General features: G+C 46.3%; 1 pseudogene; it reads left to right on the top strand.

Moving 5' to 3' along the window:
• Nucleotides 1-1880: 1880 nt before the first annotated feature.
• LOC132232858 (leucine-rich repeat flightless-interacting protein 1-like) lies at nt 1881-6634 on the top strand (annotated as a pseudogene).
• Nucleotides 6635-7365: the final 731 nt, after the last annotated feature.

The raw sequence follows: 7365 nt of genomic DNA, 5'->3' as shown, positions 1-7365 counted from the left end.
ATGCACCTTGAAAGGAACTGTGGGTAGCGAGGCTGCGATAGGCACAGGCGTGGGTGTTGGCCCATCCTCTGTGCCCCTATCCAGGCCCTCCCGCCTCAGCCACCAGTCACTTGTCTGCTGGCAGTCCTGCTCCTGCCACCACCACTCCCACACGCTGACAGTGTCAGCCTCACTCACACCCGCTGAATGCGCAAAGCTATTGGGGCTGGTGCCAGAGCACTGGGTGCAAGTGGGACTGGTGCTGTCAGTGGGTGACAGCGGAAGCTGCTGCCAAGATTGCTTCTCAGGAGAAGGGGGAGGTGAGAAGCCCTCAGGAGCAATCAGGGCCAGCAGTTGCTGCTCACACCCACTGATGGCAACAAGTGATTGGGACCGGCACCAGGCACTGGCAGCGGGTGTGAGCAGTGGCTCCAGCGCTGGCTGCAGGTGCAAGTGCCAGGTGTGACCATGGTGTGCAGGAGCAAAAAAATTTTCAATAACTACCAGAGGCTCACCCTGATGACAGTGACAGGCACCCTGCCTTGGTCTGGCACCCCTGCTCACCTGCTCCACCATTCTACCGCAGCCAATGCCCGCCATGTTCCGTGCATACCTCCATGGTCAACACATGTCGTAGCAACTGGTTGTTTGGTTGTTCGGTTGATTCAGTTGTTTGCCGTTCAGTCTATTTGCATATTAACCTTTTATTATATAGGACTATTATATAGGACTAGAGGCCTGGTGCAAAAACTTTGTGCACTCGGGGGGGGGGTGGGCATCCCTCAGCCTGGTTTGTGCCCACTCACAGTCTGGGACCCCTCGGGGGATGACCACTTGCTGGCTTAGGCCTGCTCCCCAGGGGATTGGGCCAAAGCTGGCAATCAGACATCTCTCTGGCAGCCCGGGAGCCCTCAGGGTATGTCCACTTGCCAGCAGGGAGCAGGCCTAAGCTGCAGTCGGACATCCTTAGCACTGTTGAGGAGGCAGGAGAGGATCCCACTACCACCGCTGTACTGGCAGCCATCAGCCTGGCTTGTGGCTGAGCAGAGCTCCCCCTGTGGGAGAGCACTGACCATCAGGGGGAAGCTGCTGTATTGAGCGTCTGCCCCCTGGTGGTCAGTGTATGTCATAGTGACCAGTCATTCCCAGTCTTTCTGCTGTTAGGGTCAGTTTGCATATTACCCTTTTAATATATAGAATAGAGTCCTGGTGCATGGGTGGGGGCTGGCTGGTTTTCCCTGAAGTGTGTCCCGGATCAGGGTGAGGGTCCCTGCTGGGGTGCCTGGCAAGCCTGGATGAGGGGCTGATGGCTGTTTGCAGGCTTGTCAAGCCCCCCCGAGTGGGGACCCTCACCCCATGGAGGTTTGGCCAGCCTGGGTGAGGAGCTGATAGTTGTGTTCAGGCTGGCCACACCCCCTTTAGGGTGGGTGGTCCCCACTGGGGTGCCTGGCCAGTCTGGGTGAGGACCTGAGGGCCGTTTTCAGGCTGGCCAAGCCCCCCCAGAGACGGAAGCTCCCAGCCTCTCCTTTTTTCCTTTTTTTTTTTATTCTGGGATTTATTTACCTTCTATAATTGAAACTTTGTTGCCTTCAGTGGAGCTCAGAGCCGGCTGCAGTAGGTGGGAAGCTTGGCTTCCTCCATCACTGGAGCAACCAAGCCTCCTGCTTGCTCCAGCTCCATGGCCATGGTTGACTGAAAGCAGGTATCTGGGGTTTATTTGTCTTCTTTAATTGAAACTTTGTTGCCTTCAGTGGAGCTCAGAGCTGGCTGTGGCAAGTGGGAAGCTTGGCTTCCTCCAACACTGGGGCAACCAAGCCTCCTGCTCACTCCAGCTCCGTGGCTGCCGGCTGCCATCTTGGTTGGGTTAATTTGCATGTAGTTGCTCTGATTGGCTGGCAGGCATGGCTTCAGGGGTAGTGAAGGTATGGTCAATTTGCATATTTGTCTTTTATTAGATTAGGTAGTTGTGCTAAATTCTTTGTCTGAGTATTCCGACTCTCATGTCTGGTTCTGATTCTTGCTTGTCTTCAGATTGTTTTTTTCCTTTTAATATTCCTTGTAATTTTTTCTTGATAGCTGGACATGGTGTACTGAGTAAAAAGAACCACTGTAAATAGGTCTTTACTTTTATGGTGGTGAGATGTGGGTGTCCTTTGATCAGTACTTCTGAACTGTGAGCTTCAAAATTGTTTCTCAGGTTTGGTGGCTACATTTATTTTCTTAGGCTAGTCTTTTAAGAATTAGATTTACTGGTTAAAATAAATAAATGGTTTTAAGTTTCTTCATTCATATTGCCAAATGCTTTACCCTCAAATTGTTCAATTTTCACTACCAGAATCTGTATATAACACAAATTTAAACACAATTTATATTCTTCCATTATAATGTAAAAATCTTTAATATCTACATGTCATTTTTATATTATATGCTTAAAATTAAGATTGAGAAATTTTCTTTTTGAACCAGTTTTTTATTTATTTTTTTGTGTAATGTTTCTTTATGTCCTTTTCTCATGTTTATTAAGAAATTAACATTTCTTAATGATTTATGGGAGAGTTTTATTCATGAATAATTTCTGTTCATTTTCACTCTTTGTCTTTGATAGTTTCTATAACTACTACCCTGTTGTTTTTTAATTCACAATTGGAAAACTTTTGCATGTATACTTATTGTGCCCTATTTTGTTTGTTTTGAGTATTAGGTACTCTTAATCTTTTTTATGGTTTTATTGGGAATGTTAAACATTTTAATGTTAAAATTAATCTAGGTTTTAATAAGAGGGAAAAGTACAATAATATGTTATGAAAATATCCTGCGATTTTGAAGTTTATAAAAAAGATTGCTTTATCTGTTCTTTAGGTTGTGTTACTTTAATATTTTCTGTAATGCTGTTGTCTTCTCACTCACAATGTTTCCAATGAGAAATATGTTGTCATCTATATCTTTATTCCTTTGTAAATGTGTCATCTCCTACTGCTTTACAGATTTTCTCTTTGTTGCTGGTTTTGAAAAATTTGACTCTGATATATCTCTCTTCATATATCCTGTGATATTTTGTTTTATATTTTTCTCAAATTTGAACATTTTTCAGCCTTTATTTCTTTTTTTTTTAAAAAAAAATATATTTTATTGATTTTTTACAGAGAGGAAGGGAGAGGGATAGAGAGTTAGAAACATCGATGAGAGAGAAACATCGATCAGCTGCTTCCTGCACACCCCCTACTGGGGATGTGCCCGCAGCCAAGGTACATGCCCTTGACGGGAATCAAACCTGGGACCCTTCAGTTCGCAGGCCGACGCTCTATCCACTGAGCCAAACCAGTTAGGGCCAGCCTTTATTTCTTTGAATACTTTTGCTTCCTCTTCATAACTCCTGTTGTACAACTCACAAAAGCATATTTCACTTTTAACTCTCTCAGTGTTTATTTTTTCCTAGTTTGTATTGTTGTTTTGTAACTTACTAATCTTTTATTCATCATTTCTAGTTGTAATAAACTCCACTCAATTCATTTTTATTCTATACACTATAATTTTAAACTGTAGAAATTTGACTCGACTCTTCTATTTATATCTTTGCCTTACTTTTGAATATATGGAATTTAGTTCTAATGAATTTTTAAATGTCCTTGTTTGCTAAATTTAATATTTTTGTCAATTTTCATCAAATGGATGCTCTGAATTAAGCAAATAACTTTAGAAAAATCTATTTTACATATATAGACAATGAATATGCAATAGGAGAAAATGTGTTATTTAATACAGTAGCCACCCTTTCCCTCTTAGCTGTAGTTCAATTTTTACGGTTTTAGTTAACATGGTCAACTGTGGTCTAAAAATATATGGATAATTCCAGAAATAGACAATTAATAAGATTTAAAATGGATGCTATTCTGAGTAGCATGCTGAAATCTTGTGCCATCCTGCTCCATTCTGCCCAGGATGTGAATCATCACTTTGTCTAACACCACTCCGTGTAGCCTACCTGCCCACTAGTCACTTAGCAGGCTTCTTGGTTATCAGATTGACTGTCCTTGGTATCACAGTGTTCGTGTTCAAGTAATAGTTATAGTAGCCTAACACTGCTAGTATGTCACAATACCTATGTTATTTACTTAACTTCATCGTAAAGGCATTGTATTATCTCACATTATCATAAGAAGAAAGGTGAGTACAGTACAATGAGATATTTTGAGATAGACATAAGTTTTAGTACAGTATATTGTTAAAATTGTTCTACTTTATTATTAGTTATTGTTGTTAATCTCTTACTGTGTCTAATTTATATATTAAACTTTATCATGGTGCTCTTAGAAATATAAAGAAGACCAAAATAAGTGGAGAGATATACCATGTTTATGAGAGATAAGGATGCAGGCACTGGAGAGGCAGCAGAAGGAGACAAACGGTTACGATGGAGAGTTATAGGCATCACAGCCCCTGAGCAGAAGATCTGGCGGGGTTGAAGAGAGACCAGAAAATGATTTCACGGAGAAGGGGCCTTGTAACTTGCCGGGCCTGTCTGCCCCCACACTGGCCTCGCTGGAGAGGGAGTGGGGGCACATCCATCTCCATCTACACCAAGGTGTCCATTAGGGGGATGAAGGACTCGCTAGCAGAAGCGGAAGAGAAGTAAAAGAAGGCGATGGTTGCCATCGCCCAGCTGGACAATGAGGAGATGAGCTACCCGTACCATGTCCATACCTGAAGGACACGCTGCTGGAGCTGGAAGAACAGCTGGCCGAGTCTAGGTGGCAGTATGAGGAGAAAAGCAAAGAATTTGAGCGGGGGAAGCACACCCACAGCCCGCTGCAGTCCCAGCTCGCCCAAGTGAAACGCCCTGCAGCCGAGAGAGGAGAGGCCTGAGAAACACGGAATAATACTAAATTCAGAACCAGCTACCAATGGAGAGACTGCAGACACCCCATATAGTGTTGGATACCCAGGTCCCACCAAGATGGCTAAAGAAGAGTTGAATGCCCTCAAGGCAACAGCGGACGGGACCCCAGGAAAAGCCCCTGCAGTGGAGGTGGAAAGTGAAGTTGTGGAGAATGTGGGGAAAAGAGAAATCTTGAAAAATACTGAGCAGGAACAGCACAAAGAGGACCCCGTAGAGGATTGTGTGGACACCGAGGTCTTGCCTCCTGGTGAGAGTGCCCCCTCCCTAGGAACATTAGCTACAGATGAGGGACAAGTTCGATGCCCAGTTCTAGAGAGCACGTCCTTCCTTGAACATGCAGAGCAGGTTGAGTCCAGGGAGCTCACAAGCACCCCGGATGCTAGGACTGGGGCTCCCCTTGAGCAGTCTAAGAGTTTGAGTGAACCAGATGGTGAAACCCTGGGTCCTGCGACTGGGCAGGGCAGCTGGAATGCCTTGGATATCAAAAACCAAAGTGAAGAAGCTGCAGAAAAACAGGAACAAGAAGAGCAAGATTTTCAAATCAGTTTGGGAGAGGTTAGCACAAAACCACATCAGGAATCTGCTCCTGTGCAAATACCTGAAGTTGGAAAGGTGAGCAGCTCCTAGGGTGCGGTGGAGGCAGGGCTAGCTGGATTGGAGCAGCAAGCAGGCACAGTGGCCTCATGTCTTCCAAGGTATAGTGATGACACAGCAAGTCATGACACATGTGCGGTAGATGTCCCCACAGAGTTGGGCCCAAGTTTAGAGAAAGCTCACCAACAAGGAAGGGACTGAACCCAGGAAGGTCCCAGTTCGCGCACAGGAGCAGGGCGGGTGGCGGGGGGGTGGTGGGGAGTGGGGGAGGAACAGTGAGGAAGAGGACGAGGGAATGGGGTTCCTGGAAGAGAAACCATCCAGACAGAAACCCCGGCCAGTCCCTCTTCTCCAGCAGCTGGTGCTCAGGAGGCAGCAGGTGGACATATGGTAAAGGCCAAGAGAGAACCCAGTGAAGAAAAGAAAGTCCCTCAGGGAGAGGGATTGAATTCATCCCAAAAGAAGACAAAAACAAGAAAAAAGAAAAACAAGAAGACAACGTCACCGGCATCTGTAGAAACCCCGAAGGATGTTAAGAAAGTGATAACATTTCAGAACCCAGATCTAAGTGAAGTTAAGGAAGAAAAGCAGGTAAAATCTCCTGATGAAAAATCAGGCGTGGAAACAAAATGAGGTCACTGTGGCCAGTAGCAGTGACAACCTGGGCTTTCCAGAAGACCCTCAGATGGAGTTGGCTGGAAAACTGAACCACGAAGATGGTGATGTAAACGCAGAGGCAGGGAAAGGAAGAGCTGGTGGAGAACTGTTTGAAGGTGATACCATGCAGGCTTCAGGCTGCAGAGCCCGTGCTGAGGGATCAGAGGAAGGAGCGGTGAAAGCTGCTGCCTAAGGAGCCGGTGCTGCTCCCAGCCATCACCTGGAGAATGAAGAGGTGCCTAGCAGCGCCCGGCTCGGACATGAACGTCCCTCCGAGGACATTAGCGCTGCCTCGCAAACAGAAGGTACAGGGGACTGTGTGATGTCCGAGTGTCCAAGCCAGGGAGTCAGAAAGGTTTTAGGTAGCACTAGTCTAGAAAGCGATGACTTGGCACCAGCAAGAGAGTCAGGGGACTCCCATTCAGGTTCAAAGAAGAGACAAGGGGCAGGAGCGAGAAGGACAAAAGCTAAGAAGACTGCGCGTTGTCATAGGTTGAAGCTTGCTTATTGGGCGGAACCAGAGGGGCCAGGATGGCACAGTGAGTTCAAGCTACAGACTCTTGTCCATTACCTCCGCTGGTGAGATCCATGAAATGTTCTGGAGGTAGACATGTATGACAATCTGACACCATTGTTATCTAATACTCTGAGTTATAGACTGTTACTTATAGATTTATATTTTATTAGGGTTATCACCAGGTAAGAAAGAAAGACACATTTGTTATCATGTAAGTTTTAATTGAGAGCATTCCAGTAGTATCAAACAATAACATACACTGTTTATATTTCTGCTTATAATCAAACTAGAGGCCTGGTGCTCAAAAATTTGTGCACTCGGGGGGAGGGGATCCCTCAGCCCGGCCTGTACCCTCTCACAGTCTGGGACCCCTTGGGGATGACCACCTTCTGGCTTAGGCCCGCTCCCAGGGAGATTTGGCCTAAGCTGGCAATCAGACATCCCTCTGGCAGCCCATGAGCCCTCAGGGGATGTCCACTTGCCAGCAGGGAGCAGGCCTAAACTACAGTCAGACATCCTTAGTGCTGCTGAGGAGGCGGGAGAGGCTCCCACCACCACTGCTGTACTGGCAGCCATCAGCCTGGCTTGTGGCTGAGCAGAGCTCCCCCTGTGGGAGCGCACTGACCACCAGGGTGCAGCTCCTGCATTGAGCATCTGCCCCCTGGTGGTCAGTGTGTGTCATAGTGACCAGTCATTCCCAGTCGTTCTGCTGTTAGGGGTA

Source organism: Myotis daubentonii, chromosome 1 (assembly GCF_963259705.1).
Source record: "Myotis daubentonii chromosome 1, mMyoDau2.1, whole genome shotgun sequence".
NCBI classification, from domain to species: domain Eukaryota; kingdom Metazoa; phylum Chordata; class Mammalia; order Chiroptera; family Vespertilionidae; genus Myotis; species Myotis daubentonii.
The sequence above is the reverse complement of the archived record's forward strand: the minus strand, read 5'-3'. Positions and strand labels throughout refer to the sequence as shown.